At 41.6% G+C, this 19,168-nt stretch overlaps 2 non-coding genes across 2 annotated transcripts; both read left to right on the top strand.

Moving 5' to 3' along the window:
* Positions 1 to 2,826: 2,826 nt before the first annotated feature.
* Positions 2,827 to 2,945, top strand: LOC138694102 (5S ribosomal RNA). The gene has a single exon (XR_011330780.1). It is a non-coding gene; the product is annotated as a 5S ribosomal RNA (ribosomal RNA).
* A 14,642-nt stretch (positions 2,946 to 17,587) lies between these two features.
* LOC138694103 (5S ribosomal RNA) lies at positions 17,588 to 17,706 on the top strand. Its single transcript, XR_011330781.1, has one exon. It is a non-coding gene; the product is annotated as a 5S ribosomal RNA (ribosomal RNA).
* Positions 17,707 to 19,168: the final 1,462 nt, after the last annotated feature.

The following is a 19,168-nucleotide window of genomic DNA, read 5'->3' on the forward strand; positions in this document are numbered from 1 at the left end:
TTCGGTTCGAACGAAACGACAGAGAGAGGGGAAATTCGAACGCAAATTGTCAAAGCCTTCGATTCCTACGAGAAGGTCATGTCATCATCTCAGTATTGGGGTTCCTGCGCGTGCGGCCAATATGTGCACCAACAAACAAACGCATTAGGAACTCTATTATAACGCCGTAAGTTGTTCACCAGTTATCGATTTCTTATTCAAAATTAGTTTCATTCGTAGTATGTAGTAAAGTAAACTAGTATATTCAAACGTATATGTCTAAAACCACGATGGGCACCAAAGAAGGGGACTTGTGATTATTTTCACGATAATCTCCATTACTCTAATATGATAGAAATATATTACATAAATTTCGAAGCCAACTATGTACTTTGGCATCATCATCTAATTTAATTCGTATTGTGTTAAATTATATAATAATAATGAAACCTTTCTATATGCATCAGTATAATGTGTTATCACACAATAGCCTAGTAAATGTACAACGGTTTCAAGTACTTCAGTGCGAACCTGGGACAACGACATCGTTCAGAGCACAAAATTACAGAATGATGATATTAAATCAGCCCACCGGTATAGAGAGAGAGAGAAAGTTGACACGCGTAATGAAATTACATTACGAAGCCGTGAGAGAGGATTAACAATACTGGCTATTTCTGACTTTTGTGAGGTTAGTGGGGCCCTTAAAAGGGCCGTTTTACGGAGAAGGGGCTTAAGCCTTCTTCTCGGTTTTCTTCGGGAGGAGAACCGCCTGGATGTTGGGCAACACACCACCCTGGGCGATGGTGACGCCGGACAGGAGTTTGTTCAGCTCCTCGTCGTTGCGAATGGCGAGCTGTAAGTGACGAGGAATGATCCTAGTCTTCTTGTTGTCACGAGCTGCGTTGCCAGCCAACTCGAGAACTTCGGCCGCCAGGTACTCCATCACCGCGGCCAGGTAGACTGGCGCACCGGCACCAACTCGCTCTGCGTAATTGCCCTTACGCAAAAGACGGTGGATACGGCCTACCGGGAACTGCAACCCAGCACGGCTGGATCGAGACTTTGACTTTCCCTTCACCTTGCCTCCCTTTCCACGACCCGACATGATGCTACTCCTACTTGCAGCTGTTTAACTACAAGAACGACGCCTCGCCGATGTCAGAGTTGATTGCTGGCAGAGCCAGCGGTCGTTTTAGGGTCTTACATTACAATGCCCTCTTCGACCGTGAGTGCTTGTGAGTGCAGTGTTATTAGAATGTTGGATATTTAGGGCTTTTATGGACCACGGTAACCTTCACTTTTACGCCAACGTCAATAATCGACAGCGGACCAATCGTAAAGTCACAAACGTTTGCGCTGTTTCTATTGGCTCGCACTGGGAAGGCAGTACGGCATTGTCCCTGCGACTTAAATATTTTTCTCCCTCCGGGACCCGTAGGGAGTCCAACGAGCGAAGCCTAGCCGGGACCACGCCTCAACTGTCGCTACAGACAAAACATCGTAACCTGAAGAGGGCATATGTAAGACCCTAAAACAGGTTGCCCTCTGGGCAAACAACTTTGAGCTTGAGTTTGAGCTTGGGCTCATCATCAGACGAGCACCATGCCCCCCAAAGCTTCCGGAAAGGCTGCCAAGAAGGCCGGCAAGGCCCAGAAGAATATTTCGAAGGGCGATAAGAAGAAGAAGCGCAAGAGGAAGGAGAGCTACGCCATTTACATCTACAAGGTTCTGAAACAAGTTCACCCAGACACGGGAATCAGTTCAAAGGCTATGAGCATCATGAACAGCTTCGTTAACGACATCTTCGAGCGCATCGCCGCGGAAGCTTCGCGGCTCGCGCATTACAACAAGCGGTCGACCATCACCAGTCGGGAGATCCAGACAGCCGTCCGTCTCCTGCTACCCGGTGAGCTGGCCAAGCACGCCGTCAGTGAAGGGACCAAGGCCGTCACAAAATACACTAGTTCCAAGTAAGCGGGAGTGCTTGCTAGGGAATCAGCAACCGGCCCTTTTAAGGGCCACAAGTTATTCATAACAGAGTAGATGAATGAAGAACAACAGCGGTTCCCACCGAGTGAAAATTTAAATAATCACCCCGATAACACTTCTAGGATAGATAATACATTATAGGCAGTCCATGGGAGACTTGGATCCACGAGGCAAATTCGTTTCCTTAATAGTTTCGTACGACTTATATGAGAGCGCGGTGTCATTCCTACTCACTTGGCAGCATTAATTGTTGAGGGAAAACAACTTAGAAGGTAACTTGTCGACCGCGGGCATAATCCTTCCGCAGGCCACTACTGAGAATCTGTGGACATACGGGTAATCTATCTTTATTGAAACTCGGGTTCATAACATACGACTGATACTTTATATATCTGTCACGTAATCCATCAAGAGACAAATGTCCCCCCCCCCCTAGTCAGTAGCGAGCTTCAGTCCATTCGTAGTAGCCGCCGGTGCAAGAAGTGAATTGAAGTTTGTGTGAAGTTCCGTAGTATGGCATGAAAATGATGTCGAAAATCCGACTACAGTTCCACAACCATGTGGTTGAAAGGAGGCTCCGCTGTTGAACAACAATCCACCTGTGGCTTAACTTAGAATGCCGACTAGCTGTTTTATTAATCCCGTGTCAATCCAGCAGTGTGTGACGTTGAAACGTAACCAAACTGCCGTTGATAGATAGATTTATCATCTATCCCAATGACATCCAACGAGCTTGGTAATTTAGGTACAGAGTCTAAGCAGGCAGTTTACGTGTGTGTGTGAGCGAGTGCAGGTTTTATCGAGTGCACCCCAATCCCATCGTCCTCAAGTGCCTACAGATTACGCAGTTTCATCGGCAACGGCCATACCATGTTGAAAATACCGGTTCTCGTCCGATCACCGAAGTCAAGCAACATTGGGCGTGGTCAGTACTTGGATGGGTGACCGCTTGGGAACACCACGTGCCGTTGGCGATTTTTTTTTTTACGTCACTATTTCCAGCGTGTTCTAATAAGACTTATGGGATATTATGTTCCCTTCCCTATTCCAGCTATAGCTTGGATGATGACGCCGCTGCATAATTGTAGAGTAATTGATAATTCTTAAGTACTTGCAGCTCCGTATTGAAACTTATGACTGGTAGCATATTCATATGAGACGGTTCACTTCTCTGCGTTTTCTCGAAGAAGGGAATATGTATTCAGGGGATTGTGAACGTACCTCGCGCTCTCCCTAGAAGTTAGAGACATTTTAGGTAAAGAATGTAATATACTGTACATATATGGCTAATTAAAATCCCATTAGTTACTACATTTCAGTGGGTAGTACAAATTCCATAATGAAAATATCTCTGTCCTAGTAGTTGTATCCTTTAAAGAAGCTCGTTGTTTTCCCATGATGAAGGGCAGAACTTGGTCGGTAGAAATTTAAACAGACTGCATTATCAGACCAGGCGTTATTTCAATATCAGCGTTTAGTTTAGGAAATATAGCAATAGCGGAGTTGGGAGAAGTAGTTATAGCATGTACAGTAAGTATAAACAGTTCGCTGTACTGTACAGTGAATATAAATATTTGAATGTACGATGGCAAAACATCAGACATACAGTACGTAGCTCACATATCTTAAAAAATAAATAAATAAAAATAAAGAAGACATTCTGAGGAGTGAGTGGAAAGTGCATATTATAATGAATATTTTTAACTCTCAGTTGACATTGAGAGAGAAAGCCATGCATCGGGGAACCGGTGACTGTTTTTGCGTTACCTTCTGCTATTGGCGTTGTTGGTTAGTAACGAATGAAAGAGGTAGGACGCGGAATCAAATGTCAAAAAACGATAGGGAAATAATAGTAACTGGTTGTATTTCGATCGAGCTCGGCGTGCTGATTCACCAGTGGGGTGTTTCACAAAGTTTACAATCTTTGGAAATTGTGAACTCTGTTTGTAAACTTCTGTTTCACAATCTTTGTTTGTAAAGGTGGACTGTACAAAGGAAATCAAATCTTTACGAATGAAATTTTGCGCTCTTTACAAGTGATATGTTTGTTTCACAACGAAGGAGTAATTTTACAAACGTGTAAACTAAACTTTACTAGTGAAGTTAGCACATTTTCTACAGTAGCCCTGTTGAAATAGCTTCTAATTGTGAATGAAAAAAATAAACACATATGTATAAAATCAATTTTATAGTAACAGGGTACCATTAAGAATTACACTGAAGCAGTTGTGATGTTATTGAGTAGTTCTAGCGACTCAGACGAAGATTTTGCATTTAGGCCTAACGTAGAATTTTCCGGCCACGTTCGTATCATTGTACGAATATTAATGAAAGGTTTCGAATGAATCCCGCGCTATACTTCAGAATACCGCGTTAGTTCTTATATACGAGGAACGTATTTAATAAATACTCGCACTTAAAGAAGAAAAACTTTGCACCGAAAACCAATCACTTAATAATGCAATGTCGGCATTACTTACGCAGTATTCTGAAGTCGTTCCGAATCCCATTTCGCTGTAATCTCTCCTACAAGATATGGGACATCACATGCAACATCTGAAAGGGAAAAGTGGTGCCCTAACCACAAAGCGAGAACTGCATTGGTTGCATAGTAGCTCTCAGTTCCCTGCGTTAGCAGATAAGAACGGAATTTATAAGATTACAGTGTGCAAAAGTTCACACATGGTAGTTGATGTTGTTACAAGATTGAAAAAACTCGAGGCGGGTTATTGATCACCGAATGTGCTTACTCGGGCAAAGGATTTTTATGCTCCTCCTGCTGGGTTCCCTAATGTTGGCGAGGTTATGGATGAAACAATAAAATATACTGATGGACCAGCAGAGAGCGAAGTTGATTTTAATGGATGGACATGTTAGCTGCTCTATCAACTGCATATAACTACGTGGGTCAAATCCATTATTTATCAATTATTTGAATGAATTTCGCGCTAACTTTCGTCAGTTAAGTCGTAGGCTAATTAATGCATTGGTATGCTCGACCAATTGCATGCCGCGAAACTCCGTTGTCGCCGATGTAGCAAAATCTAAATAAAATATATATAAAAAAATATAAACATGTCCATCGATAGTTCTAAAATTACAGCTACTTTACCTCTGATCCTTAGTGATTTTTGTAAACTGTCGTTGGCGATTTTGTTCAACCAATTATGCGTATTTGTAAGTTTGTTTCGCCGATTTTGTAAAGTTCGTTAAAACATACAAGTGAATAAGATTGCATTGTGAAACACAGTTAACAAGCATATGTAATATTTCCGTTGTTAATTGTATATTGTTAATTTGTAATTTGTTAGCGTTGTGAAACATGCCCCCATTTACCTTTAGAGGTAATATCTACATTAATATTTAGTTAAAATTTAAAGAAATTTTAAACGAATGGAAGCTGCATTTTAATTCACCCCAAATTACTATGTTCCCTTTCAGATTATCAGCTGTTGTTGTTGTTGTCGTTGTTGTATTGTAAGTTCTCACTTATTGTTAGCTAGCCGTACCCGTTCGCTCCGCTCCACCTGTTAGAAATAAATATAAAGTAATTACATAATTAAAATAGGACGACTGATCCATGGAACAACTTTTACAACAGCGCAAGATAATCTGCTTCGCATATTACCCAATTTTTTTTTAGCACTGCATTTATTGCATATATATTTTATGTATTTTAACACGATTCAATTGAGCATAGTTAAAATATGAATTATTAAAATAATGGATTGCCAAGCTAAAGTACTATTACTGCATACTAAATCAATACACTCTCGTTGTTCGTTAATTCTCTGAGATTAAAATGCGTGTACATAAATATTATTTTAAGAAATACAGAAAACGAATGTACAAAATAGCCTATCAAATTTTCTGTGCATAAGAAGCTATTTTAATCTTACCTGTCCTCGATTTACTCAGACGTTACTGTAATAACATTATAGCATTATGTCCATCTAGAGAAACTACAGTTTCCAATGGTGAAATAATAACTAATTATACAAATCAGTTAATTTACGAGCTTGTGATATTACTTCATACAAACACAGAAACATTCCCTGTAGGCTATGTTTAATAGCTTTCGATTGTTTGTTGATGTCCAAGGCCCCTGTTTCGATTGTTGTTGTCCAAGGCCCCTTATAGACGAAGTCATTTGTTCTTAATTCATTGCACCGTCTTAGATAGCGTTATTTTAATTTTAAAACTCATTTATCTCATTAAATATCAGTCCTATCAAAATGTTGTAAAAAAATAAAACTTAACGGAAATCATTTTTAAAGGAACATCTGTTATGTAACATTTTTTCTCAAATATCAATAATAAGCGAGATATTTCGATTTATTTAATTAAGGCCCCCTTATAACCCCCCTTTTAAATAAAGTATTTCGAATGCCATATAGCCTAAAATCTAAGTTACAACAAACTTAATTTATATTCCAGTTTTCATATAAATCGGTTCAGCCATTATCGCGTGAAAAGGTAACAAACATACAGACAGACATACAAACAAAATTTTCAAAAATGCGATTTTCGGTTTCAGGGTGGTTAATTATATATGTTAGGACCAATTACTTTTGGAAAATCGAAACTTACCAGAAAAATTTCGGCTACAGATTTATTATTAGTATAGATAGTACGAGATACGACCGCAATTTTGTACGACTAGTGTAATGAAGGAATGCAAAAAATTATTTTGGAACTTTGCAATGTTAGTCTATCATTAAAATAAAATTAAATCTTAATTCGTCCCTTTTGCAGGAGTCTTCTTCATCCAGTATGTTGTTGGCTGATATGGAGGAGGAGGGGGGGGGGGACATGCTCTAAAGGGATAAAATTTGCTTAGCAAATCGATATGGTGACTAACGCTTGCAATGCGTCATAGCTATAATTGTACTGCGCGGTAATTTCAGAGTAATAAGAGTTCAGTTCAGGGATCTGCTAATTTCTTCATATTGTGTTCGGCAATGGAATAGTACCGCAGTAGCATTAAGAGGTTTTTATAATTTGAACTGATATGTGCAGGTATATTGACCCCCCCCCTCCCACCGCTGGCCGACGCGGACTGCAATGACAACAGTAAGCCACACGTCATACGTAAGCCTTTCTTCTTCTTCTTCTTCTTTGCTCGCCTGGCAAATACAGTCTTGGATTTCACATATTCAATTTTTCACAGTCCCAACTCCCTTGCATGGACGTGTTTTCACGTACCTTTAAAGTTTCTCCTCTCATTCATTCAGTCTATTCGCAAGCCTGAGGGTTTTCCGTGGTTTTCCCTAAGGAGCTAAGACAAATGTAGGGATGAGCCCAGAAAGAAAAGGGCATTCACTTCCTTAGACCCTGGTAACTGCTCTTTCTAGAGGAAGGAGGAGGAGAAAGAAACCCCCCCACCCCCACCGACGTGGACTGCAATGACAACAGTAAGCAACACGTTATATGTAAAGCCTTTATTATTATTATTATTATTATTATTATTATTATTATTATTATTATTATTATTATTATTATTTACAATGGGACTAAAGGTGGTGTAGATACACTATGTCAAATGTGCCACAATCTTTCCTGCAATAGAAAGACGAGGCGCTGGCCACTAGCAATATTTTACAACATGCTAAATATTGCAAGTATAAATTCATGGATAATTTATAGTTAGAAGAACTCAGAAAACAATATCAAGAAAACAATTCATTTTCCAATTGTGTGAAGAGCTGACAAAACCGTGGATGCAGCACCGCTTTGCACGTCCTACTTTACACCGATCTCTGCGGGCAACAATTGAAGAACATCTGAACATTGCTGTGCAACAACAATGCCAGGTAATGCAGCCAGATGGTGAACGTACTGTTTGCTATAAATGTCCTGCAAAGAAGAGGAGAATGATGACAACATTTTGTGGACTTTGCAAAAAGGGGTTCTGCAGAGAACATCGCGCTGTTGTTTGCACTAATTGTAAATAGGACAATAACATGAACGTAAAGACTTTATGACAAACTTAAAATTAAATGAACACTAATGGCTACGAAATGTGTAAAAGTTGTTAAATGTGTGATATTGAGTTGATTTCAGTTAATTAAAATGTGAGTAGTAAAAATTACGAATGCTTACCTTTAACATGAGTACAGTGATGATTACCTGTCTAGGGTTAAGTAGTCGCGTGGTGAGTTTAGGAATTCCCAGACCACCTCTAAGATTGTTTAAAATAAAGGTATTGTAATCGTACGTTTCTGTCTTTTGTCAATAGTAACGTTGACCTTTCTTTTTCGAGAAAACAAAATCTGTTGTACAGTTAAAGGTACTGAAATAGTAAGAAATTTTCTGAAATCCCCACGCGTTTGCAAGTGTAAGTCTCTGTTGTAACCTGTTGATTTACGAGAGACTGTGTGTGCTTTCGTACAGTGTTTCTAAAATGTGCAGTAACGAGTCAGAAATCATTGGAATGTAGTGTAGGTGTGTTTGTTATAACCGGGAATCAATCCGCAGTACTTGACCAATCAACTACGGGAAATATCAGAAAAATTGGCAGGAGTTAGCAAGAAAAACAAAGGTAAAATATCACGTGAACGAGCACCGATACCGAGCACTATGTACAATATACCCTAGAGAAAAAGACAAGAAAACAAAAGTCAACCGCTGCAAGTGTTACGAAGTGGTGTGTGAAACATATAATGAAGAATGTCTGCGGGAAGCGCATCTAGTGAGATAAAGGGTGAAATGGAGGATTCTGCTAAAAATAAAGAAAGGAAGAAAAATGTTTACAGTTAATACAAGTATTGTTTTCTCTTGTGGGTTTATGTTTAGTATAATAGATGTGTGTGTGTGTGTGTGTGTGTGTGTGTGTGTGTGTGTGTGTGTGTGTGAAAAAAGTGAAAAAAATAACAGGTCTGTAATAATAATAGTTAATAATTCTGTAGTTCACTGCAAAAACTGTATAGCCATAAAAGGACAGATGATAATAACGTTGTTATCTTATTCTTGCTGCTGTGTAAGCCTAAGTTTCCACGTGAGGGATAGAAGAGACATGACAACATATAGCATTACAATTTGTTTAATGTGTATAAATTTCTTTAATACTGATTTTTCTCAGAACAAGCTGTGTGAGGGTTAAAGAGTTCTTGCACTGAAGCTCAGAATTATTTATTATTATTATTATTATTATTATTATTATTATTATTATTATTATTATTATTATTGTGTGAAGAGTTGTATCGGAAGTGCTTTATAGACTAAATTAATAATTTCTATCTTAACTGAAATATTTACATTATATTTCACACAGTATAGTTACAGGTAGCATAAATTCAGATAATGGTTTTTATATGGGAATCTACTTCTTGTGTTTAGAGGCTACATTTATACAGAGTTAATAATTTCTCCCCTATGTAACATATTTCCATGAAATTTTATACGCATCTATGCAAAAACGAATTATGCTCGTGTAATTAGGGAATTAGGGAAAAATTAGTTTTTCTGATAATTTTTAATGTTTTAATAGAAATTATGCTCCTAAAAGATGACTAGCCTGCCATATTTTTCGCAGTTGGTAACAAAATGCTAGATTCATGGATATACTCCATAATTTAGTTGTTCATTATATGTTCAAGAAGTGTTGAATTTTTCTTGGAGAAATTAAGCTCCTTCATCCAGACTCTGAAAAGTGGCTGCTGTCGAATTCGTAAAGCGCCACCAAGAGATGAATATAACATCTAAGTTTGCAGGATGTAGCAGCTAAATTTTAAGCCGTATAGAGTTTAATATTTGATTAATGTGTGGGTAGAAGAATTGAAAGTTAACTCAGGTTTACTTGTAATGCACAGCCTGTTAAATATGTCGTAAAAAAAAAAAAAAAAAAAAAAACTAGTTGCACAAATCTCAGTAAACGTGCCAATTAAATGAATGCTAACGTATTATAGATTGCTTTTCGCGTATTAAATGAAAGTACACATCTTGTCCTATGACCTCCATAAGGGAAGGTTTAACAGTATAAAACAGCCACTGACCCCACGAACAAAAATCAACTGAAGAGCGTGACTTTAAAAAAAAAACTCATGTTTTGTCCCACCTCTTACTGATATTGATGTTTTGTATGCTGTTGTGCACAATGCCTAGCTTTTGTTTAAGCCTAGATATTACTTAAACTTCGGTTATGATGAAGTTGATTTTCTTACATAGTTTTGCGTTCTGGACAACTGTGCGCCGGCATCTCTCGGAACATCCGAGATCAGGTCCCTATCCCCTCCACCGCAAAGTCAAATAGCGTCTGTCACTTGATTTTGAATATTAAACAAACATACCATCACGGCATTTCCGTTATGGCATCTGGTGTCATCAATAAGCTACAAATAAAGGAAAGAAAGAAAGAAAGAAAGAAAGAAAGAAAGAAAGAAAGAAAGAAAGTAGCACAGTCACTGTCCTGAACAAGGTACGCAAGTATTATTTTAATTAATGCGTATCGCCTACCAGCCGCCGAAACTATTCGACAGGAGAGTGAATATCCTACACGGTCCTGTAAAAATGTTCTGAATACACTAAATGACGTGTAATTTTTTTTCTATTATTAGGACAATTGAACGTGTCATTGCTCCTGCGGGTTGCTTTGTTTCACACCACAGAGAATTCAGGTTCTCAACCCCCCGGGATTCTAGAGATAAGAGAGCGATGAGGTTAAAGGAGTAGGCGTTTGTTCGTGTTTTTGTTTTTACTTTAGAAAAATTGCGAAACGTGACGCAATAGCGATAAGTTTTATGAACAAGTTTGCTGAATCGACCAATTGAAGGTAATTTATATTTTGCTAAAGAAGAGAGGAGATTAATGAAATCAGTTATTGTAATAATCGTAGTAGATTGAAGGAATTGTTTGTATTCAAACTCCTTTTTGAAATAAGCTGCTCGGATGCTTATCAGGGTGACGGTTATAAATGTTATCGTAATACCCACCCGAGGTCACAAAGGTCACAGTCTTCCGCTTGTCCTTTCCTAAGCAGACCACGTCTGTACTATCGAAAATAATGAGTCACAGTTATAGTTTCGTGAAAGTAAAAAATGTTAGATAGGAGACAAGTAGCTACTCTTATACAATCATAATCACATTTTGTATCCAATATAGTATAAACGAGCTACATGTAAGTACTGTGTAAAGTTTCATTAAAACAATATATTATATATGAGACAAGTCACTAATTTTTGTCAAAACGCATCGTCTATAAAGGGGTAGTTTCTCCTCTTATACAGTAGTGACTATAGTGCGAAGTTTCATGGAAATATGTCACATTTTTAGTCCAGCTAGATTTGCTTTCTGGACCACTTTGAGCCTTGGCGCTTGTGATCGGTCGGACGGAGGATCACTCGTCCCGGCGGCGTTAACCCTTAATTTGGTAAATATATATAATGTGCAATATTATAGAACTGTGAAATTTTTTTTTAATTTTCCTAAGAAACTTTGTTATCCATCGTTCTATTAAAAAATTGTTTATTAACCTATAGGATACATTGCGATATTTGTCAAACAGGCTGTGGGAAAATGCTGATACGGTGAGGAATGGAAAGGGAGAAACCATTTATATTATTGAGGTGACCTTGAACTGAGGGTAGTAGGAACGAGACCTGGAGTACGGTACAACCGGCTCTTCCGAGAAATAACTAGTGGCCCTGAAAAGGGCCTTTTTGCGGGCAGGAGTACCTTTGTTAATTCAAGCCCTCTCGCCGCGGATGCGCCTAGCCAGCTGAATATCCTTGGGCATAATGGTCACGCGCTTGGCGTGGATGGCGCAAAGGTTGGTATCCTCGAAGAGACCGACGAGGTATGCCTCGCTTGCCTCCTGCAAGGCCATTACGGCTGAGCTCTGGAAACGGAGGTCGGTTTTGAAATCCTGAGCGATTTCACGCACCAAGCGCTGGAAAGGCAGCTTGCGGATGAGGAGCTCGGTGCTCTTCTGGTAACGACGGATCTCGCGAAGAGCAACTGTACCAGGGCGGTATCGATGGGGTTTCTTCACGCCTCCAGTAGCCGGTGCGCTCTTCCTAGCGGCCTTCGTTGCCAGCTGCTTTCGTGGAGCCTTGCCTCCCGTGGACTTACGCGCAGTTTGCTTCGTACGTGCCATCGCTTACTCCTTAGTCCTCGCAACCCAAGTTGACGCAATACAGTCGCCCCCGCTGCCCCCAAGAGGGGTATTTATGTCTTCGCCCGTTGAGAAGCCACGCCCCTTCCGTAATGTGATTGGTCCGCGGGTTTTAGTATATAAACCAAAAAATGACCCGCCGTCGAGATCACTTTTAACCTTCGTCACACGAGCAACATGACTGGACGCGGCAAGGGAGGCAAGGGTCTTGGCAAAGGTGGAGCGAAGCGCCACAGGAAGGTTCTCCGAGATAATATTCAGGGCATCACGAAGCCGGCCATTCGTCGTCTCGCCCGACGTGGAGGCGTAAAGCGTATCTCCGGCCTCATCTACGAGGAGACGAGAGGTGTTCTCAAGGTCTTTCTGGAGAACGTAATCCGTGACGCTGTAACATACACCGAGCACGCGAAGCGGAAGACAGTCACGGCCATGGACGTGGTATACGCCTTGAAGAGGCAGGGGAGGACTCTCTACGGGTTCGGCGGTTAGACTGCCTACACACGTCTGCTGCCGAATCCGTCGGCAAAACGGCCCTTTTCAGGGCCATAAAATCCGTCTAAAAAGGGCAGTAGTTGTCGAGATTAATTTAATTCACCTTTACTGTGTGACCACTAGCTCAACAGGCCAGTGCGGAAAACAGAACTTATTTCGTAGGGGCACTTCAGTATCAGCAAAAGACGTTGTAAGAAATGCCTCTCCGTTTTTCAAATGGGTCTGACCCCAACGCTTGGTATATCAAGTGGAAAGACCGGATTCCTCTGTGAAGCCTTGCTCCTCGGATTATGTTACCTGTTACTGTAAACTTCTGTAAGTCAATAATCACTGTCCGAAGAATTGGTGGGTAATATGACAACGCAGGTAGGCAATGCTCACCAGACCGTAACAAGGAACCGAGGGGATTGACACATACTGAACATCACATCACCACGTTTTTGCAATGCCAACTTTTAGGTCATAGGAATCCAGTGTGGTAAACACTGGGGAGAAGAGGTACACATCGCATGTCAGAACACAGGACTTCGTCCTGTCAGACAACTTCCACGTATAGCTTGCGTCATTTCGGTTCGAACGAAACGACAGAGAGAGGGGAAATTCGAACGCAAATTGTCAAAGCCTTCGATTCCTACGAGAAGGTCATGTCATCATCTCAGTATTGGGGTTCCTGCGCGTGCGGCCAATATGTGCACCAACAAACAAACGCATTAGGAACTCTATTATAACGCCGTAAGTTGTTCACCAGTTATCGATTTCTTATTCAAAATTAGTTTCATTCGTAGTATGTAGTAAAGTAAACTAGTATATTCAAACGTATATGTCTAAAACCACGATGGGCACCAAAGAAGGGGACTTGTGATTATTTTCACGATAATCTCCATTACTCTAATATGATAGAAATATATTACATAAATTTCGAAGCCAACTATGTACTTTGGCATCATCATCTAATTTAATTCGTATTGTGTTAAATTATATAATAATAATGAAACCTTTCTATATGCATCAGTATAATGTGTTATCACACAATAGCCTAGTAAATGTACAACGGTTTCAAGTACTTCAGTGCGAACCTGGGACAACGACATCGTTCAGAGCACAAAATTACAGAATGATGATATTAAATCAGCCCACCGGTATAGAGAGAGAGAGAAAGTTGACACGCGTAATGAAATTACATTACGAAGCCGTGAGAGAGGATTAACAATACTGGCTATTTCTGACTTTTGTGAGGTTAGTGGGGCCCTTAAAAGGGCCGTTTTACGGAGAAGGGGCTTAAGCCTTCTTCTCGGTTTTCTTCGGGAGGAGAACCGCCTGGATGTTGGGCAACACACCACCCTGGGCGATGGTGACGCCGGACAGGAGTTTGTTCAGCTCCTCGTCGTTGCGAATGGCGAGCTGTAAGTGACGAGGAATGATCCTAGTCTTCTTGTTGTCACGAGCTGCGTTGCCAGCCAACTCGAGAACTTCGGCCGCCAGGTACTCCATCACCGCGGCCAGGTAGACTGGCGCACCGGCACCAACTCGCTCTGCGTAATTGCCCTTACGCAAAAGACGGTGGATACGGCCTACCGGGAACTGCAACCCAGCACGGCTGGATCGAGACTTTGACTTTCCCTTCACCTTGCCTCCCTTTCCACGACCCGACATGATGCTACTCCTACTTGCAGCTGTTTAACTACAAGAACGACGCCTCGCCCACGGTAACCTTCACTTTTACGCCAACGTCAATAATCGACAGCGGACCAATCGTAAAGTCACAAACGTTTGCGCTGTTTCTATTGGCTCGCACTGGGAAGGCAGTACGGCATTGTCCCTGCGACTTAAATATTTTTCTCCCTCCGGGCTGACTTTAATGCATCCACGACAATTCGGGAAGCACGCCCGATACCAAACTCCACCAACCGCCACTCTCCTCGGACCTTGGGAACTACCAGGCCACCCATCCCATCCCTCCTCCACCCCACCCCCCTCTCTATTGGACAGTGAATCTTCTTCTTCTTCTTCTTCTGAGGAAGAGGCAGAGGTTACTTCCATTCCACAAGAGGGGCCCTCAGAAGGGCCGGCTCCAAAACCTAGAGCAGAGAGGTCTCCTGTCCCTAAACCCACAGCAGAGAAGTCTCCCAACGGACCACCTCCCAGCTCTGAGGCGTCGTCTCACGAATCCTCAGAAGGGAAGCGGTCCAACAGGCGCAAACCAATTCCCACAAAAGTATCCGGTTCGACTCCGGCAAGCCCCACTTCTCCCACTCCTCCTAACACCGCACAAGGAACCAAGACAAGGACAGTACTGAAAATACTGAACCACACAAAAAACGGCAACAACCCACTACACATAGAGCGACTAATGAAACAGTACCGACTCGACATTCAAACTCCACGACAGTTCTGGGCACACACTACCAAGACAACTACACTCACATTCGCCACGATTGACGACGCGGAGAAGTTCGCTAGGGCAATTCCCCTGTACAACTTCGGTCCGTCCGCAGAAATCAACATTACGCCTAGTGAATCAAGACAGAAACAGACCCGAAATAAAGAGATCAGTGTCGTCATGAAAAATGTCGACACGCTGATCTCTGAGGACGAACTAATGCAGATCCTGGCTGTAACACATCCAGGCATCACACGCATTAAGAGAATTATCTCCGCACAGACAGACAAACCCACCAACTTAGTTAGAATTTTCACAAATGACATCACCACAGCAGACAAATTACTAGAAGGAATTAAACTTGCAGGACGGTACTACAGAGTAGAGCCATCACACGAGACAATCTTCCACCGACCGTGCCTTAACTGTGCACAATACGGCCATACAAGGACAAACTGCGACAAGCCCAAGACTTGTTTTAAGTGCGGCAAAAATCCCGACCTGTGCAACCACAACCGCCTATCCCAGATTAGGTATTGCGCCACGTGCAACAGCGACACCCATTATACGGGCCAAGCTCGCTGTCCAAAATATCCAAGGACTAATCTCATAACCTCCACCGATCCCACGCACGTCCCCATAGACACCCACAAACCAATACCGAAACCTATACCCAAACCATCACAGTCCGTTTTCAACCCAACACTTCCCAAACCCGAATTGTCTTATGCGGATGCAGCTAAGACAACGACAACCAAGACAAACACTACAGACGATCCACAGACAGAAAAAACAACTACGGAACAGCTGGTCGAGGGGGTTCTACGTTCTGCTATGCAGAAAATAGAATCCTACATTGACCGGCAACTAAACAGACTACAGGACGAAATAGTGACATTCACTATTTCTTTACTCACTACTGACACAAACCCTACGAAACGACACACGACACTTGCCACAGCCAACCAGGCAGCCAGACGGCTTCTACGGAAACGAGTAGCCCACCACTTTGTTGGTAACAGGTTACGAGTTTCCCTAGCGCCACTACAAAAACGTGACTAGGACAGAACTGACCAGAGCACTGGACTCTCCACCTCTCATTAACATCTGCGAGGCATGGTGCTCACTTCACTTCATTCATTTCATTCACAATTCAACTGATAACGTGTACATGTTCATAAAATCATTCACAGGGGAAATACACTACTGTTAGATGAGAGGGCAAACGGCTTATAGCTGGGTACCTCGATCTAAAGTTAGAGAATTGCTTGTCGAGGAACCAATGGAGGCATGGGATGCTTACCCTGCCTGCCATTTTAAACATCATTCATTCTTTCTTCGTCCCCATTCATTCGTTCGTTCGGCGTTCGGCTCATCATCAGACGAGCACCATGCCCCCCAAAGCTTCCGGAAAGGCTGCCAAGAAGGCCGGCAAGGCCCAGAAGAATATTTCGAAGGGCGATAAGAAGAAGAAGCGCAAGAGGAAGGAGAGCTACGCCATTTACATCTACAAGGTTCTGAAACAAGTTCACCCAGACACGGGAATCAGTTCAAAGGCTATGAGCATCATGAACAGCTTCGTTAACGACATCTTCGAGCGCATCGCCGCGGAAGCTTCGCGGCTCGCGCATTACAACAAGCGGTCGACCATCACCAGTCGGGAGATCCAGACAGCCGTCCGTCTCCTGCTACCCGGTGAGCTGGCCAAGCACGCCGTCAGTGAAGGGACCAAGGCCGTCACAAAATACACTAGTTCCAAGTAAGCGGGAGTGCTTGCTAGGGAATCAGCAACCGGCCCTTTTAAGGGCCACAAGTTATTCATAACAGAGTAGATGAATGAAGAACAACAGCGGTTCCCACCGAGTGAAAATTTAAATAATCACCCCGATAACACTTCTAGGATAGATAATACATTATAGGCAGTCCATGGGAGACTTGGATCCACGAGGCAAATTCGTTTCCTTAATAGTTTCGTACGACTTATATGAGAGCGCGGTGTCATTCCTACTCACTTGGCAGCATTAATTGTTGAGGGAAAACAACTTAGAAGGTAACTTGTCGACCGCGGGCATAATCCTTCCGCAGGCCACTACTGAGAATCTGTGGACATACGGGTAATCTATCTTTATTGAAACTCGGGTTCATAACATACGACTGATACTTTATATATCTGTCACGTAATCCATCAAGAGACAAATGTCCCCCCCCCCCTAGTCAGTAGCGAGCTTCAGTCCATTCGTAGTAGCCGCCGGTGCAAGAAGTGAATTGAAGTTTGTGTGAAGTTCCGTAGTATGGCATGAAAATGATGTCGAAAATCCGACTACAGTTCCACAACCATGTGGTTGAAAGGAGGCTCCGCTGTTGAACAACAATCCACCTGTGGCTTAACTTAGAATGCCGACTAGCTGTTTTATTAATCCCGTGTCAATCCAGCAGTGTGTGACGTTGAAACGTAACCAAACTGCCGTTGATAGATAGATTTATCATCTATCCCAATGACATCCAACGAGCTTGGTAATTTAGGTACAGAGTCTAAGCAGGCAGTTTACGTGTGTGTGTGAGCGAGTGCAGGTTTTATCGAGTGCACCCCAATCCCATCGTCCTCAAGTGCCTACAGATTACGCAGTTTCATCGGCAACGGCCATACCATGTTGAAAATACCGGTTCTCGTCCGATCACCGAAGTCAAGCAACATTGGGCGTGGTCAGTACTTGGATGGGTGACCGCTTGGGAACACCACGTGCCGTTGGCGATTTTTTTTTTACGTCACTATTTCCAGCGTGTTCTAATAAGACTTATGGGATATTATGTTCCCTTCCCTATTCCAGCTATAGCTTGGATGATGACGCCGCTGCATAATTGTAGAGTAATTGATAATTCTTAAGTACTTGCAGCTCCGTATTGAAACTTATGACTGGTAGCATATTCATATGAGACGGTTCACTTCTCTGCGTTTTCTCGAAGAAGGGAATATGTATTCAGGGGATTGTGAACGTACCTCGCGCTCTCCCTAGAAGTTAGAGACATTTTAGGTAAAGAATGTAATATACTGTACATATATGGCTAATTAAAATCCCATTAGTTACTACATTTCAGTGGGTAGTACAAATTCCATAATGAAAATATCTCTGTCCTAGTAGTTGTATCCTTTAAAGAAGCTCGTTGTTTTCCCATGATGAAGGGCAGAACTTGGTCGGTAGAAATTTAAACAGACTGCATTATCAGACCAGGCGTTATTTCAATATCAGCGTTTAGTTTAGGAAATATAGCAATAGCGGAGTTGGGAGAAGTAGTTATAGCATGTACAGTAAGTATAAACAGTTCGCTGTACTGTACAGTGAATATAAATATTTGAATGTACGATGGCAAAACATCAGACATACAGTACGTAGCTCACATATCTTAAAAAATAAATAAATAAAAATAAAGAAGACATTCTGAGGAGTGAGTGGAAAGTGCATATTATAATGAATATTTTTAACTCTCAGTTGACATTGAGAGAGAAAGCCATGCATCGGGGAACCGGTGACTGTTTTTGCGTTACCTTCTGCTATTGGCGTTGTTGGTTAGTAACGAATGAAAGAGGTAGGACGCGGAATCAAATGTCAAAAAACGATAGGGAAATAATAGTAACTGGTTGTATTTCGATCGAGCTCGGCGTGCTGATTCACCAGTGGGGTGTTTCACAAAGTTTACAATCTTTGGAAATTGTGAACTCTGTTTGTAAACTTCTGTTTCACAATCTTTGTTTGTAAAGGTGGACTGTACAAAGGAAATCAAATCTTTACGAATGAAATTTTGCGCTCTTTACAAGTGATATGTTTGTTTCACAACGAAGGAGTAATTTTACAAACGTGTAAACTAAACTTTACTAGTGAAGTTAGCACATTTTCTACAGTAGCCCTGTTGAAATAGCTTCTAATTGTGAATGAAAAAAATAAACACATATGTATAAAATCAATTTTATAGTAACAGGGTACCATTAAGAATTACACTGAAGCAGTTGTGATGTTATTGAGTAGTTCTAGCGACTCAGACGAAGATTTTGCATTTAGGCCTAACGTAGAATTTTCCGGCCACGTTCGTATCATTGTACGAATATTAATGAAAGGTTTCGAATGAATCCCGCGCTATACTTCAGAATACCGCGTTAGTTCTTATATACGAGGAACGTATTTAATAAATACTCGCACTTAAAGAAGAAAAACTTTGCA

Source organism: Periplaneta americana, unplaced genomic scaffold, assembly GCF_040183065.1.
Source record: "Periplaneta americana isolate PAMFEO1 unplaced genomic scaffold, P.americana_PAMFEO1_priV1 scaffold_38, whole genome shotgun sequence".
Classification (NCBI taxonomy): Eukaryota; Metazoa; Arthropoda; class Insecta; order Blattodea; family Blattidae; genus Periplaneta; species Periplaneta americana.